Source organism: Podarcis filfolensis (assembly GCF_964270895.1).
Source record: "Podarcis filfolensis genome assembly, chromosome: 16".
Lineage (NCBI taxonomy): Eukaryota > Metazoa > Chordata > Lepidosauria > Squamata > Lacertidae > Podarcis > Podarcis filfolensis.
Genome location: NC_139620.1, coordinates 17,318,396 through 17,335,120, shown reverse-complemented (window position 1 = coordinate 17,335,120; position 16,725 = coordinate 17,318,396). Strand labels below are relative to the sequence as shown.

General features: G+C 45.9%; 1 protein-coding gene and 1 long non-coding RNA gene across 5 annotated transcripts in view; one reads left to right on the top strand and one right to left on the bottom strand.

The window, feature by feature from the left end:
* Window positions 1–16,725, top strand: part of MEF2D (myocyte enhancer factor 2D) — a 147,627-nt gene that overhangs the window by 21,763 nt on the left and 109,139 nt on the right. The window lies entirely within an intron of this gene.
* Window positions 1,029–16,291, bottom strand: LOC310751586. The gene is made up of 3 exons (XR_014542621.1): window positions 15,830–16,291; window positions 15,252–15,388; window positions 1,029–1,273 (listed from the first exon to the last, which is right to left on the bottom strand). It is a non-coding gene; the product is annotated as an uncharacterized lncRNA (long non-coding RNA).

Here is a 16,725-nt window from a genome sequence, read left to right as displayed (position 1 = left end):
TCTTGCTTTTTTGGTCAACTCTTGAAGCACCATGCAGATTATTAAATTCTCTGTGCCAGTTCGACTCAAGATCTGGCCTCCAGTCGGGCAGTGAAAGCCCGCCTCCTGATTTCCTGGAAAATGTCTGGGACCTGTTTTATCCTTTTAAATACCAGTTGTTCCTGATTTGCTGAGATGCAAGGCAGAGGGAAATGAGATTTTCTTTGGCAAGGAAGAGGGAGAGTTCCAAGGGGTAGGATGCATCTCTTATTTGCCATTTCCCCCTCCCCTGAAAAAATGGGAATAACCTGGCTAGAAGTGGTCACGTTAGATCAGAGGTCTAGAATGAGTTGCAATTGCAGCCCAGGCTACTGTCAGAGAAACAGTTCCTTTGCGGGCTGAGTTTTGGCACAGCTTTCGCCTTTAAAATTATGACTTTGCTTATGATATTGCTAAATTTGGGGCTGGCACACACAAAAAGATTTGCTGGCATTTGAGACACACACTGAGAATCTTGGTTTTCCCAAGGGTGGTGATTTCTCTGGTTATGTTTCTGAGGGCCAAATTTCATTGTTAAGTTTTCCCTGTAGTAGAGAGAGAGAAAAAAATTATTGGGTGGTGGGAGAAATCTCTTATGTCAAAGATGATTCTGAACAAGAAGCTTAAAAATTTGTGGTTTCCAAGGCTATCTCAGGAGTTTTAGGAAAATCTGAGGCCAGCTGTTTTAGGATTAATTAGAAGAGCCCGTGTGGTGTAGTGGTTGTAGAGTTGTGGGCTAGGTCCTGAGAGACCAGGGTTCAAATCCCCACTTCATAATGAAGCTCACTGGATGATCTTGGGCCAGTCACTCTCAGGCTAACTAACCTCACAGGTTTGTTGTGAGAATAAAATGAAGAGGGGGAGAGTTATGTACACCACCTTGAGGTCCTTGGAGGAAAAGGTGAGATATAAATGCAACAAGTAAAAGTAATTTCCAAACTTAGATGTTTTTTGCTGGACTGTGTGGCCAACAGTGATAACTTTGCACTCATAGTTCTGATCACAGGTGCTCTTATGTGTATGGTTTATTGAACAGGCACTGAAAAATCCCCCAGTAATGATGATAGTTTTAAAAACAACAACAAAACAGCGCTGGGTGAGGCTTTGTAGTACCAAACATCTGGAGGCAGCAGGTTGGATAAGTCTGGTCCAGAGAGATGTTCTTGCAACAGTGTTTTCCAGGTTGACCATGGCCTCTTCCTCTAATAATAAGGCATTTGTGACTTCCTAGATCCAGCTAGATGGTATTCTTCCACTGGATGTTAAGAGCCAAGAGAGGCAAGGCTTTAGCACTGGTACTCTAATGGCAACACTTCTAACATTTTGCGCCTGTTGGAGATCTTAGACTTCCACGTATATTGAAGTTGTCTTGTGTAGCTCTGCTGTATCGTAGCTATAAAAGTTGCCTCTCGCCAACCCCGTTTACTGGAAATTGTGACGCATTCAGTCTCTAATTTACATTAAGAGCGGAATGCCCTGTAAATTCCCAGGCTCTCTTGAAGGGAGCAAAACCAATAGGCCAGGAAGGTGCCAGCAAGTTCAGTGTCATGTCAGGAAACTGCGACCTTTGTCTCCTTTGAAAACCAGCACCTGCCCTCCTACGCAGCCAATCCCTGTCTCTTCTCCCCGCTGTCCCAATTTTTGAACAGTATGCAGACAAACATACATGAACCTCTGCAGCAATCTGTTTCAATTTCATTTTGTGTACCCTGATTTTAAATGTCTCCCCTTCTTTCCTGTTTTGAAAATGCATAAACAGAGCCTCCTCCCCATGATGGTACAACCTTAATCTGACACATCTAGACAGCTGGGAAAAGCAAACTCACAATTGGATAGGAAGGACATGGGAGGGGGGTGGGGAGCAGAAATATTTTTGGCTCTGTCAAGGCCTGACGCTGCTGAGTCACTGGATCTAGGTGGGGACCCACCAGGGAGTATTTATTGGAGTGGGAGAGGGTGGACGTTGCTTGCTAGGCCTCTTAGCTGAGAGACTAAGCAACACAGAACAATCTTGCTTCTGTGGTGAACCTGCTAGGTGGCCCTGAATGCGGCCATTGCTCTCTGCCTTGGCCTGTCTGTGTCTTCAGTCCCTTTGAGGGATCATTCTACCTTACAAAGTTGTTGTAAGGATTAGGATAAGTGCTTTAAAGGCTCTAGAGCAGCCTTTCTCAACCTGTGGGTCTCCAGATGTTATTGAACTACAACTCCCATCACCCCTAGCTAGCAAGGCCAGAGCTCAGGGATGATGGGAGTTGTAGTCCAACAGCATCTGGGGACCCACAGGTTGAGAACCGCTGCTCTAGAGCATTAGGCCAACAGGGTGCCCTGGTTGGAGCTGGTGGGAGACTGGGAGTTGCATCTAAAACATCTGGAGGGCTCCAGGTTGGAGGTTGCTGTGCTAGGTGGTGATCAGGTAGACAGTGGTCACTATTCCCCTGCCCCTCTCTGCAGTGTTATTTAATGTTTGCGTTTATATCCCACCTTTTTTCTCCAAAGAGCTCAAGGTGGCGTATATGGTTTAATTCCCACAACAACCCATTGAGTTTCATAGCAGAGTAGGGATTCAAACCCTGGCATAGGAGCCATCTCCTTGGGGCCAAGGTCCCTTCCCCTCCCCCAATAAAATATTTGAAGTAGCTGGGCCCCTCCAAAGTTAATGGGCAACGCCATTCAAATGGCGTGTGCACACTGCGTCATGTGATTGATTTATGTGGAGCGGAGCTAATTTGCACCCCCTAATATGTTATTCAAGTTGACACCCCTGAACCCTGATCTTCTGGGCCCTAGTTTGACGCTCTAACCACTACGTGGCACTGGTTCCCATTTATACAATGTCACCAGTGTACAAAGACAAAATGCTCTCAAGTAGGTCACAGTACAGTATTCTCAAAACCCATATGCAACCTTATATTATCAATGGGCTTCTTTCTAGTCTGTAGTGCAGTTTTATATTCTGCTTTTCTGCTGCTTAGTGTAATTATTAAATGTATTTGTTGTTTCATGCCCGTGCCATTTTTAATGATGCGTAGAGTTTGGTATTTCTTATTTTAGCTTAGTTTTATTAGTTTAGTACTGTAAACCCCTCTGGAATTTTTTAAACGAAGAGCGAGCAGTAAATAAAAGGAGCAATAATGCTTGTGGTCATGGTTTATTTATACATTGCTTTTTGGCCCAAAGGCACCCCCATAGCAGTGAGCAGAATATTAATATGAAAGAAAAAATATGAAAACAGTACAATAAAGAGAGGCAGTGTTCCATAGTGGTTAGAGTGGTTGGGCTAGGAACTGAGAGATCAGGGTTCTAGTACTCACTCATCCATGAAGCTCACTGGGTCGCCCAGTCACTGTCTCTCAGCCTAACCTACCTCACAGGGTTGTTGCAATGAGAAAATGGGGAGAAAGAGAACCATGTTTGCCACCCTGAGCTCTTCGGAGGAAAGGCAGTATAGGAATGAAATAATAATAATAATAATAATAATAATAATATCAGTTACAGCAATAAAAATGGAGATGTTTTTTGGAGATGTTGACGAAAAGAAAAAAAAGCTCAACCACTTTGTCCGGATTTTCACTTTTGGGATTATGACAACCCTATCTAAAATATCTGGAGGACATGAGGTTGGTGGAGACTGATGTAGGTGCTCAAAGACTGAACTGCAAGGGAGAATGGGCTGAGGCATTGATGGGAACGGGAGACCTTTGGCTTCCTGTATGATCTTTGCTGAACAGGCTAGGCAGTTTTCTTTGCAAGGGGTTTTGTGTGCTTGTCTTCTTAATTTTTTCCTGCCCTCTCACAGTTCAGGGGTGTGTTTGGGATTTCACGATAGCTCAGCTGTGCTTGAATGGAACTGTACGTGCGTTGTAGGAGGGGGCTGTATTGTGGAACTCTGTCGTAGTGTTTTCCAAATTTCCAGTGTTCATGCAGCACTTGGGTTTCTGGAATGGATCTTGAAGGAAAAGCCTTTCTTATGCTCGAAGAGCTTTTGGGGTTTGGCATGAGGGCACCTAATGAGTTGCAACAGGGAATGTCTTCTTGGGGCAGATAATTTGGCTGCTAAGCCTCCTACTTCTCATGTAGAAGGCACCAGGTTCAAACCCCAATGTCATTTCCAGGCAAGGCCTTGAAAAGGCCCCCTGCCTGAAACCCTGGAGAGAGCTGCCAGTCAGTGTAGACAGTCTTGAGCTAAGGAACCACCAGTCTGACTTGGTATAAATTGGTTTTCTATGTTCCTAATTAAGAATCCAAGAAGCTGGAGTCAAGAGGAATGTCTGCACTTGGTGCCGGAATGATGACAATGTCTCTGCTTGATGTACCTGCAAGGGGAGATTATTTCACAAACAGGTTTCCATTTAGTAAATTATGCCACTAACTTACTTCTCATGAGCACGGTAGCATATCTCCTTGGGGCAGGCAATTTAGATATTACAGCTTTGGAAAGTGTGCATCTGACTTGCGGAGATTGTTTTTGAAAGTGACAAGACGCAGTAGACTTTGGTGCTGGTGGGTGTTGCTCCTAAGTTGAAAGCCTTTGCCACTTTCTCATTGATTATTAAATTTATATCCCGCATCTCCTCCGAAGAGCTCAAGGTGGGCTCCCCGTTTTATCCTCACAACAAACCTGCAAAGTAGGTTAGGCTGAGAAACTGTGACTGACTGAGCTCAAGGTCATCCACGGAGCTTCAGTGGATTTGAATCCAGGTCTCTCAGGTCCTAGCCCAAAGCTAGAATCCCTGCACGAAATGTAGCCACCCCCACAGGTCTGGTAAAGAGCATGAGCAGCCACCCGCCTCCAGTTTGAGCAAGGAGCTCCACTGTAGGACCCAGAGGGCATCCGGGGAGATCTGACCTCTTAAGATGAAGCAGAGCACTCTCTCCAAAGGGCCCTGGGGTGGTGTGGCTACCCTGGCCTGACCTTGCCTCCTTTCAGAGCTGCTCGCACCCTCAAGTATACATCATAAATAATAGGTAATGCTCGCTCGCTCGCTCCTCCGCTCACTCACTTACGTAAGGCTTTTTAGTCAAGGACCTCGGAGCACTTTAAGGAAAGAAGGTCAGTGCCATGATGATGGTGCATGTAGAGAGAGCTTGTAAACTGAGGCAGTGAGGAAGCGGCAGGTGACCTTGGCTAAGGTCACCCTTCAAATTGCTTTTCCCCAGCCTGGAGTCAGAATCCCAAGGAAGCTACAGCCGCGGCTTGCTGAAGCGAAGCCAGTCTTGCTTCAGAGATGAGAGCAGATGACTCTCCCTGCCCCCCCCCTTGCCATCCCCTTTGCAAGCAGTCATACAGACTGCAATGGCGTCTCCCTGCCGTTTCTGCCGTTTCGAAAACCGTAACAGCCGTTGACTTTCTCTTTTTGATACTTTGGTAATTTGATTTCCTTTTCCTTTTCCTAGATCCTCTACCCTGGTTCATCCTCCCTCCTTGTTCCCACCCTCTTCCTGCCCTAGAATAGCTGGTGCTGATTCTGTAGCATCCTGCTGGTTCCCATGGCAACCCTCTTTAAAGCCAGGCATCCAGACAAGTCATGGGATTATGTTTTCATTGTGGGGGGATCAGGCAGTAAAGGTGTGAAGGAGGGAGCTAGAGAATAGGATGGGTTTTCTCCCCCCCTCCCTTCTCTTGTCTTTCAGAATTCTAAATGCTTGCACTTTGCAAACAGGCAGAAAATGCAAAGCGATATAGGGATGAAAGTAATATTGCCTCATTGCATGCCAGGGACACTTTTAGATACTAAGAAATGGATCCTTCCCCCCAACAGCATGCCAGCCAGGAAGATGCTATGCCAGCCTTTGCCAACCTGGTTCCCTCCAGATGTTAAGCATAAGAAGAGCCTGCTGGATCAGGCCAATGGCCCATCTAGTTCAACATCCTGTTCTTACAGTGGCCAACCAGATAGATGCCTGTGGGGAAAACCGCGAGCAGGACCTGAGCACAAGAGCCCTGTCCCCTCCTGTGGTTTCCAGCAACTGGAAATGTTGGGGGGTTGAACCTGGAACCTTCTGTGACCAAAGCAGGTGTTCTACTAGGGAGCTAAGACCCTTCATCTAATTCAGAGGTAGCCATCGTGGGGCCCACCAGATGTTCTTGGGTCTTGTTCTCGCTTGAAACTGGCACTGTAACATAGCACTGCCATGGTGGAAGTTGAGCTCCAAAATATTTGGAGGGTACCAGGTTGAAGAAGTACTAATATGCTGCAGTTTTAGAGTCTTGGACAGGGTCAGCAAACTTTTTCAGCAGTGGCCAGTCCATTGTCCCTCAGTCCTTGTCGGGGGCCAGACTCTATTTTGAAAAAAAAAAGAAAAGCACAAATTCCTATGCCCCACAAATAACCCAGAGATGCATTTTAAATAATAGCACAAATTCTACTCATGTAAAAACACGCTGATTCCTGGACCGTCTGCGGGACGGATTTAGAAGGCGATTGGGCCAGATCCGGCCCCCGGGCCTTAGTTTGCCTACCCATGGACTAGAGCTTGGGAGAGACCAGTGTTCTAATCCCACTTGGGTATAAGACTCACTGGGTGACCTGGGGCCAGTCACTGCCACTCAGCCTAACCTACCTCACAGGGTGGTTGTGGGGATGAAATGAGGAGCTTGGGGAGAACCATGTTTGCCACACCTTGAGCTCATTGGAGAAAAAGATGGGATGTAAATGCAATCAGTCGATGATACTAAACTAGGTGAACATAGAGCTTCCTGCCTTCTGAAGAAGTCCCAGAGTCCCTGACATCACCTTGTATGTCTGGACGTCCCATAATATCTGAACACACCCTTTTATATGTTTGGAATCTCTCTCCCTCTTCCCACTGCCAGCCCCCAATGCAGCCACGGTTCTGGTGCAGCATTGCATGTGTTAAGGCAGCATATTTTGGGTTGCCGCTGTGGCTTAGGCACTGCTGTGTCCCCCCCTCCCTCCACACAAATAAACACACTGTTGTTGTTTTTCTCCACACCCCCAGAGCTGCTGTTGTGGATGGCAAAGTGCCCAACTCTCTTGCTCTCCTTCCTTCTAAAAGTTACTCACAGCAGTTAGGTTTGGCCACAGGGGAAATAAAATGGGAGGGAAACTTTTTGTTGGGCTTTTATTTATTTATTTTGGATAATTATTTTTAGAGGATTCCACCCCCCTCCAGGAAATGGCTGGACAATCTAACCTCACCTCTCCAGTAGATTTCCATCCTATGTAAATGCCATGGTTAATAACCTTGCGGGGTTGGTAACGCGAACGCTGGAATACTGTGGTTGGGGTTTGTTTTTGCAGATACAATGCTCATACAAGAACAAGCTGTGTACAAATGCTCAGTGTTCAGGACCCTTCATGTATGTTAAGCACATAAGAAGAGCCTTGCTGGATCAGGCCAGTGGCCTTTCTAGTTCAGCATCCTTTTCTCACGGGCCAACCAGATGCCAGTAGGAAACTAGCAACTCATATTGAGAAGCATTTCTGCCTCTGACCATGGAGACAGAGCATAGCCATTGTGGTTGCATGGGAAAGGTCCCAGATTGAATCCCTGGCACCTCCAGGTGAGGCTGGGAAAGACCCCTGCCCAAAATCCTAGAAAGCTGCTGCCAGTCGGTGTAAGCAAGGCAGAGCTAGATGCACCCCCATGGTCAGTGACAAAGGCAGCTTCCTGCATTCCTAATAAATGTGTGGCTGGGCTGAGTTTTCAATCGGGAACCTTGTGCATCATGTTCTTAACTATGATGCTACACTGGGAGTACTTGAAAAAAAAAATGAGTGATGCTTGGTCTCTCAGTAATTGCCAGTGTATAAGCATGTCACGTAGGGAAGGAAAGTCTGCCAACCCAGCTAGGGTTCTGTTGGCCAGATCAGAAGTTTATTACGGTTCAGTTTCTGAATTTGGAGGTTGTGGTTCTCCCAGTGTGGCCATGCACCCCCTCTTCCGTTCTGTCTAATTCCCCTTTTTTGTTGTGAAAGGCTAGTCGTTGGCATCTGGAAGCACAACCCATAGACTTCCCCAGGCTGGTGCCCTCTAGATGTTTTTGGGTACAACTTCCATCAGCCTCTATGACCTGGTCAGCAAGTGGGACCTTGTAGTGGGGCTGCCACCTGGGGCTGCCTGGTTGGTGCTGACCCTTGGCAGGCTTTTTCCATTAGTGGTTCCCCGGTTGTGGAATGCCCTCCCTTGTGAAGGAGAGCTGTATCCATCATTGATAACTTTCAGGAGGAACTTGATCACATTCCTATTTATTCAGACGTTTGGTGGCTGAAGAAAACTGTCCTAGACAACCCAAAGGCCATTGGATGGAAGAATGTTTTCAGTTTTTTTAACGGCTTTTAGAATGTTTCGAACTGCAACTGGTTTCAGATGTTTTTAATTATAATTGTTTATTGAAAGTTTGCTTTGTTTTTCTTTCAAATGTCGGTTTGCTACCCTAGACTGCTTGGGGAGGAAGGGCAGGATGTTTAATAATAATAATAATAATAATAATAATAATAATAATAATACAGTTGTGCTGTCTGGGACCGATGGAAATTGTAGTCCAAATAACCAGAAGGCCTGGACTAAGGAAACCCAATTTCAAAACTCTCACTCAGCCATGAAGCTTGCAGGATGGGCACTGGAAGAGTCAGTCACTCTGTCTCCCAGCCTAACCTACTTTGCAGGGTGGGTGCGAAGGTAAAATGGAGGGGGATCATGCATGAAGCCTTGAGATCCTTGGATGAAGAATGGGACATTGATGTAGCAATGAAGCAAATGCTCTGTGTTTATAAGCACACTGAGGGTTGAGTAATTTTTGGCTTGGGGTTTTATATGGTAACATCCCAAATTACTTAAGGGCAGGGAACAGCAAATAACAACAGTAAATCAAACAGGATCCGAGCACAAGAGCCCTCTCCCCTCCTTTGGTTTCCAGCAACTGGTATTCAGAAGCATTACTGCCTCCAACCATGGAAGGAGAGTGTAGCCATTGTGGCTCATGCTGGGCTGTGGGTGGAAGGGCCGGTCCACAGCCTGTTCAGTCCTCCTGTTTGGCAGAGGATGCTGGCAGGGATGGTGGCAGCAGGGAGCAGTAATGAGGTGTCCAGGTATGGAGCAGTGTGTCTGTTTGTCTGTGCAGACACAGGGCCTGTTCTGTGCCCCCTAAGCCAGCTGACTGCCTTCAGATATGAGGGATGATGGTCCCATTGTGAGGTTGCTTGCCCATTGGAAAAAAGAATAGGGTCTGCTCCCCCCCCAAAAAAAGAGGATGCACATTTGCAAGTACTGATTTCTGTGTATAGATGCAAATTTAAAACAAATTACTCTCACTTAAATAGATATGTGTCTTGCCATTGTGGAGAGGGCCTTGGCCCTTACGTTTAAAGCCTGCCCATTGTACATTTAAAGCACATGGCTTCCCTCAAAGAGCAGTGGGAGTGGTAGTTTCCCCATCACAGTTCCCAGCATCCTTAACAAACAGCAGTGCTCAGGATTTTGGGGTGGAAGCTGTGTGCTTTAATTGTGGGTTGAATATTCTTTAAATGTGTGCGGTGGATCACCCAGCACCTTGCAGGCTGAGGCCATTGCAGCTTCTTTTTTCAGCATCGTGGTATGTTGGACTGGTGATATACCACAATGTTGAAAAGCTGATATCGCCCAACCCTAGCACAGAGCCGTAGAAAGCCGTAGGTTTCAAGAGAGCCCTTAAACTAGCTTTCTATCATGTGCAGGGGTCAAGGAGGTTGCTAAGGCCCCCAAATCTTTTTCTGGCTGCCCCAAGAGTTTTTGGGATGGTCATGAACTGGGGTGTGGGGGAAGAGTTGAGAGGCATATCCTGGTTACTGAGTAGGGTATCAATTTGGTGGTAGAGAAAACAACAACTTGAGATGATTTGGGGATAATGAAAGGTGGTCATTGAATGGAAGTTGAATTGATGTGGAGCAGAATTTGTTGAATGTATTGGGATAAATAGGAGCATGACATAAGATGGGCCTGCTGGATCAGTCCACTCTGACCCATCTAGCCCAGCCTCCGGTTCTCACAGTGGCCAACCAGATGCCTGTGGGAAAGCCGCAAGCAGGATTCAAACACAAGAGCACTCTCCCCTCCTAAGATGTGGAACAACTGAAGCATTCCTGCCTCTAAGGGTGAAAGTACAGCATAGCCAGGGGCAAAACTAGGCTTTATTTCCCCAGGGTCAAGGATTCAGCTTGGCACACCCCCTCCCATGTGCTTGTGTGTGTGACACACACACACACACACACACACACACACACAGAGAGAGAGAGAGAGAGAGAGAGAGAGAGAGAGAGAGAGAGGCTGGGAGCCTCAATGGTGCCCCTCTGGAGAACTCTCAGGCCATTTGGTTGGAAGATTAGTTGCCTTGCCTTCTGAGACGTTTAACATCTAAATGTGCTATCTACACATCTCAATTAGCGCTGGCAAATTTGCATCTCTATGCCAGTGCCTGAGCTCTTTTATCTACCTCACAACATCCCTTTGATGTGCGGAGCTGAGTTTGAACACATTTCTCTACTCAAGGCAGTGTGAGAATCCAGGTTTCCTGACGAAGCCTTGATGGGTCATGGTGGCAACCAAGTCATTACCCTAGTAGCCATAAGGTTTTATTGTTCCTGCCTAAGTTTAGGGCAAGCCAAGCTTAGACTGGCATTTATAGGCTTTCAGGGAAGCAATGAGTCTTCTTGTTTTCCTTTTCAGTGTAACCCCTTCATCTCCAGGGCCAATCCATCTTCCTCCCTCAGTATTCATGCATTTTCCCCAACTGCAAAACCCCCTGAACAAATATTTTTCTTTGTTCTGGTTGGCTACTCTTGAATAGTAACCTACTGAAAATGTGTGTGCACGTTCTTGTGATATTGATATCCAGTTGTAGTGTAGTGGTTAGAATGTCGGACTAGGACCTGGGAGAGACCAGGGTTCAAATACCCACTTGACCATGAAGCTAACTGGGTGACCTAGGGTCTGTCACTGCCTCTCAGCCTGACCTACCTCACAGGGTTGTTGTGAAGAGAAAACAGGGAGAGGGAGAAGCATGCATGCCAGCTTTTGCCCCTTGGAGATAAAGCTGGCATACCAATGCAATAAATATAGAAATTAAATTCTATCCATATTTATTTTTGTGTGATAACCATATCTATCTATATTTCTGTTTGTGTGTGTCGTGTATATGTTTCTATATAACAACACTAGTTGGCTGCTGTTCTCAACCTCCCTCTATGCCCTGATGACTTGGGTGTCTAAAATGGGGTATAGGCCTACCAGCCAAAGACCTGGGTGGTGTTTCATGGAGCGAGTCTGTTTTCTGAGCAAGGTGTAGCTTCTAAAGCCATGGGGAGCTCTTCTGAGTCTGTTCTCAGGGTCAGATCCAGGAACAGAGTACACCAGGCTGCTGGTGTATCTTTGAGCTGCTTATTGCCACCCAAATTGCCCTTATGGAGAAATCCAGGCCAAATCTGGGGTTTCCCCCTCAAATCTGAGAGAAGCTCAAATAATTAAATCAAGGCTAGTGAAATGACCTGAGGGAGGTCTTCTGTTGCATCACTTGATTGTCACTAGATTTAAACAACAACAGTTTTGATTAGGCATGGGGAATTTCTCAGACATGTCTTGCAAATCTTTAAAACATCAGAAGGGAGAGAGACACACTCTCCTAACAGTTGCAGTGAGGTATCTAAATATTTGCAGCTTTGAGCAGGGCCAGGAAAAAACCCAGTTTGTAAAGGGGTGTGTGTATGTACCGGTATGTTCATGCTGGGTCAACGCAACCCTGTGCTAGAGAACCTTTCCTGGAAGGAGAGGGTCAACGGTCACACTTTGGCACCACTGTGAACATGTCACTTGTGGTTGTCGTCATATTTGCTGGATCCTGTGGCTACAGGGAGGCACTGCCCTTAACCTGCCTGTTCTCTCCTGCTGGATAGCTGTGTCGGCCGCAGGCCTCTCTCAGTTTGAAAGCTGATGATGAGCATTTTGACCTGTACAGTGTGTGAGGTGGCTCCAGCTGCCCCAATTAACTGAGGGGAGTCTCCATTTTCTGGTTCCTGTCCTTGGGAAAAAAATCCCTATCTATTTTTGCCCTTTGGGGGATACTTACTAATTTTTACTTGTTTATTTCATTTCAGAAATTTATATGTGGCTTGTTAGTAAAAAACAAACAAACCTCAAAGCAGGTTACAAAAAAAGTGTAAAACAATAAATTCATCCATAAAAACAGCTATTTAAGACATACAAATCATAATTAGAATCAGTGATAAGCTAAAAACTAATTAAAACACAAGCCAACTTTCATTCTGTGCCTCCACATTTGAAGACTGTAAATGCTTCTGAATTGGTTGCTGGCAGGAGGGGAGAGTTCTCAAATCCTGCTTGTGGGTTTCCTAGAGGTCACAATGAGAACAGCATGCTAGATGGGCCATTGGCCTGATCCAGCAGGCTTTTCTTATGTTTAGTGCAAAGAGGTCCCATCCTTAATGGCCCCTGTCCTGTTTAGACGGGCGACGAATACTGGAGCCTCTCAACAGGCGCAGCCCACAACAGTTTGCTATTTCCCCACTGTTTTCTTCTCTCCTGTCCTCAGAGCGGTTATTGCTTTCGGCCCTTAATGCCTGTTGATTAATGAGATTAAAATCTTAAATTCCTAGTGATTGTATTTTGCATCTGGCTTTCTTAAGGTTTTTTTGTTTGTTTTTGTTTTCAGTTGGTCAGTGGGAACGAGGGAGGAACAGCCTGTCCTGGATCCCGATTTGATAAGAAAGAAAAGGATGGTTTTGCAGGGTGGGTGGGGAATTAATTCCTTCAAGATAATTGTTTCTACACCCATTTGCGTCACCAGTAAACAGCTGGACTGTCTTCAGACTTCTTCATGTCATTTGCTGCAGAGTTTTTGCAGCTTTTCAGTCTTCTTCCTCTCCCTTCCGTTTTGATTGCACCTGTTGTATTATGGAAACCATTGCCAACATGGTGCCCCTCAGATGTTTTGGAGGGAAACTCATCTCAGCCCCAGCTGCGGGCTGATGGGAGTCCAAACTGGCAATGTGGGAGTTTGAGTCCAACACATTGGGGTGGGTGGGTTATGGACTTGAGAGTGGTAGTTTCGTGGTTGTTGTTGTTTTTGCATAAGGCCACAGCTGTTAAATATTGTGGGCATTTGTATACAGCGGTACCTCGGGTTACATACGCTTCACGTTACATACGCTTCACGTTACATACGCTTCACGTTACAGACTCTGCTAACCCAGAAATAGTGCTTCAGGTTAAGAACTTTGCTTCAGGATGAGAACAGTAATCGTGCTCCAGCGGCGCGGCAGCAGCAGGAGGCCCCATTAGCTAAAGTGGTGCTTCAGGTTAAGAACAGTTTCAGGTTAAGTATGGACCTCCGGAACGAATTAAGTACTTAACCCGAGGTACCACTGTACTCCAGTCGCATGATAGTTCTTTGCGGGTAGAAAATATATGTTACTTCAAAGGCCAAGATATTGAACGGGCCAACCTGTTTGGATTGTGTTGCATGGAAGGGATTGGAAATAAGTATTCCTGCATTGCAGGGGGTTGGACTAGATGACCCCTGGGGTCCTTTCCAGCTCTACAATTCTATGATTCTATGTAGATTCTGTGAAACGATTATATACAAACCATACTTAAGGATAACAGGGTCTAGGTCTGGTCACCTCACCCCATCTCCAAAGAGGATCTTCTAGCATTAGAGAGAGGCAGGTAGAATGATATGAAAAAGGCAGTGCAGCATAGTGGTGACACAGCTTGCTCAGGACCCCTGGGGGAATCTTCTCAAAGCAGGGGAGGGACCTCGTGGAGGGCGGCTTCTGGCAGAACAGGAAACCTCAAATAACCTGGTATCACACTAAACCAGCAGCAGCACCCCCCTTTCACTCCCAGCCTCCTCAGGGTGCAGATGGTTGTCATTTCAGGGAAGGAGTATAGAGCTCATCTGACCACCAGGGGCCTTTATTCTTGGGGTCTACATGGGAGCAGGGAGAAGCCAGGAGAGGACCCTGGGAGCCAGCAGGTGACCAGGAAGGGGGAGGAGCTGCCTGAGGATATCATGTTCCCAGTGGGACCTTTACTAGGATAGCAGCTCATTTTTGCACTCCCGTAGGTGACTGCAGCTCACCTCTTCAAATCTTGATCTTGGATATTTCAGCTGTGAACGGAGACTCCATGATGAGACTTCTTCTGCCTTGAATTGCTGGCTGCTGAGGGGCAAGCAGCAGGGCACAGCAATTAAACACATTTTGTGGTTGGAAGGGGCACTGTGCGTCCCCTTGGAATAAAAGTGCCCCCTCCTCAGAGTTGAAGGCCTGGCTGCTTTTCACCTGGCTGCCTGTGTCAAAAGTGTTTGGACGCAAATGGCCAGCCATTAATCTCTTCCCTGTGCTGTTTTGCTAATCCTTAATTAGCATCTTGTTGTAAGTTCGTTATCTAGTTATGAGTTCCATTTAGCAGGCGTTAGTGGAGTTGGCGGCAGGATAGCAGCCTTCGTGCTGTAGGTTTTGTTCCAGGATCTAAAACCTGAGAGAGGTAATATTCCAGAAGGGAATCGAAAGGACTTCTGGTATTCTGACAGATGGAGGTGGAAACGAGTGACAGACTCGCTTTTTCCAAAACCTGGCATTTGAGATTGGCATTATCGTGTTACACACATTTGTCTGCAACTGTTCAGTGTTTAAATGAAAAGGATAGCGCTGTGAGGCACTGCGGAGACCATCTTGTCTAACATTCTGCAGTGTGGTGGGATCTCTAATCATTGCCTGCTAAAGCAAGGGTGGAGAATCTCTGCCCTAGGGTGCAAAAGCAGGCCTCTGAACTTCTCTTTCTGGCCCTTGCCAGGCTGGATTTTGTCTTTGAACTCTGAACACGCATCCTGCTTCCCCTGGAAGCTTGCTCGGAAGGGAAGGTGTCCCTTATTCTGAAAAGGGGTCCCCATCTCTGTGCTATAGAATCTACCTAATTTACAGTTTTGCAGCTGCAGCTAAAGAAAGAAAAATGCTGCAATTCTCTAAAGATGTCTGTTGTGGACTGCAAAAAGGACCATCTGCAATACTATATTGATGTTGCTACTCTCAATTTGTATTGATAATTATTAGTTTTATATATGAGCGGTTTTATTGGTGCTATGTTTTGTCCCTGCTTCCCTGCTGGTTGTCCCAGCAGGGGGTTTCGATTCACTGCAAATTTGTGATTGTAGGTCTTTGTACTATTCCCATTTTTTTGTAATTGCTATTGGGTCACAGACAAATAGAATCACTCACCTAATTTACATTTAACCACATGCCTCATTCAGATCTTCTAGATCTGCAGGTTGCATAGTGTTATCTATGCACTGTGCAAAGAAGTACATTCTTGTGTCTGTCCTGAATCTTCCAGCATTCAGCTTCATTGGATGGCTCTGAGTTCGGGTGTTATAAGAGAGGGAGAAGGCCAGTGTTAGAAACTGAGATACGAAAGCTAGGTTCTAAATGGCACCTTAAACCTAGGTTATAGGCGCAACAACAGAATGTTTAGGTGCACTTTTTTGTAACAAGAATACAAAGCTAGAAATGATAGAACTGCAGCCAAAATCTTATGTTCATTTTCACATGGTCTAGTCCTTCCCTTGCCCACCCCCCTAATATTCTTAAGAGGGTCTCTTCTTCAGTCTTCAGAGAGTACCTGGAAGTGGGGAGGCAGAAAAAGGCCCTCCTTTCCTTCCACTCTGCAGTTTTAATTTGAAACCTTATGTGCAGTGTTGCGCCCAGAACTCAGAAATTGTTTGTGGTAATGAAATTCCCTGTCACAAAATGGGACTTTCGAACACTGGATAAAACCTTTTCTCCATAATTTCACACACCTCTGTATTAGTTGTATCTGACCAAGGTGGGCCTCTCTAGTCTCCCACAGGGGCCAGCTGGATGTAGCTGGTAGGTCAGTCAGCAGGACAGGAAAACAACAGACATCCCCCCACTGTTGCTCTACAGCAGTTGGTATTCAGAGCTAGACTGTTTCTTAGCATGGAGGTTTCACAGAACTACCTTGACTAGACAAATTCATAGAGGATAACTCAATTAGGTGTAATGGCATAATGCAGCCTCCTGCAATCTCGTACCCTCCAGCTCCAACACCCTTGATCCCTGGCAGTTGGCCATGCTGGCTGATGGGAGTTTGACATCCAACAGCTTCTGGAAGGCATTGGATTGTGGAAGGCTGCTCTAGGGCCACTGAAATCTATGTCCCTATTGAGCTGGAATCTGTAGCCAGAAAATCCATCACCCTGTTTACTATATATTTGAGAGGCATTGATCACTCTTGAGGTCCGGCATAATTTTGAATATCATGAATAATAATAATAATAATAATAATAATAATAATAATAATAATAACAATAATAATAATAATAATAAATTAGCCAGCTCCAGGTTTCATCCAGCAAGGCAAATACTGTGCCAGGTTGGGCATATAAATACACAAAGTGACAGCAAGTGTCATTCCCCTGTGTGATGTAGACCTGCCGGCTGGATTGAGTTTCCCAAGGGGATGGAGCTTCTCAGTTACACATTTGGAGCTTTTAATTGTGCAAAGAGACTCCGGATTGTGGGGATGGGGGGAGTATCTCTCTTCCTTCAAGAGCTTTGTATGCTACTTCCTCCCCCTATAAAGGGGGCATCATAAAAGCAGAGATTCACCACAGAAGGGTGGCAGGTAGCTTGTCAAAAGTCAGCAAATCTGAACAAAAATATTGAGGGGGAC